We start from the raw sequence: 229 nt of genomic DNA on the forward strand, positions 1-229 counted from the left end.
GCGACTGAAATTCATATTCACAAATCTCACCCACGTTCTTGCAGCGGAAAACAAGGCGGCAAGCGAACCAACTCTAGCGGGTACAGAACCGGGGACGCCCAAGGTAGCGGTTCTGGTACAACTCGAGGAGGTCGTCGAGGATGGCCACCACGCCCTCCACGACCCAGGGAACTCTTACGCTCCTGCGGAAATCACCAGGAACATTGACTCCTCCGGCAGGTAGGTCTGG

The sequence above is a fragment of the Penaeus monodon genome, chromosome 15 (genome assembly GCF_015228065.2).
Source record: "Penaeus monodon isolate SGIC_2016 chromosome 15, NSTDA_Pmon_1, whole genome shotgun sequence".
Taxonomy (NCBI): Eukaryota; Metazoa; Arthropoda; class Malacostraca; order Decapoda; family Penaeidae; genus Penaeus; species Penaeus monodon.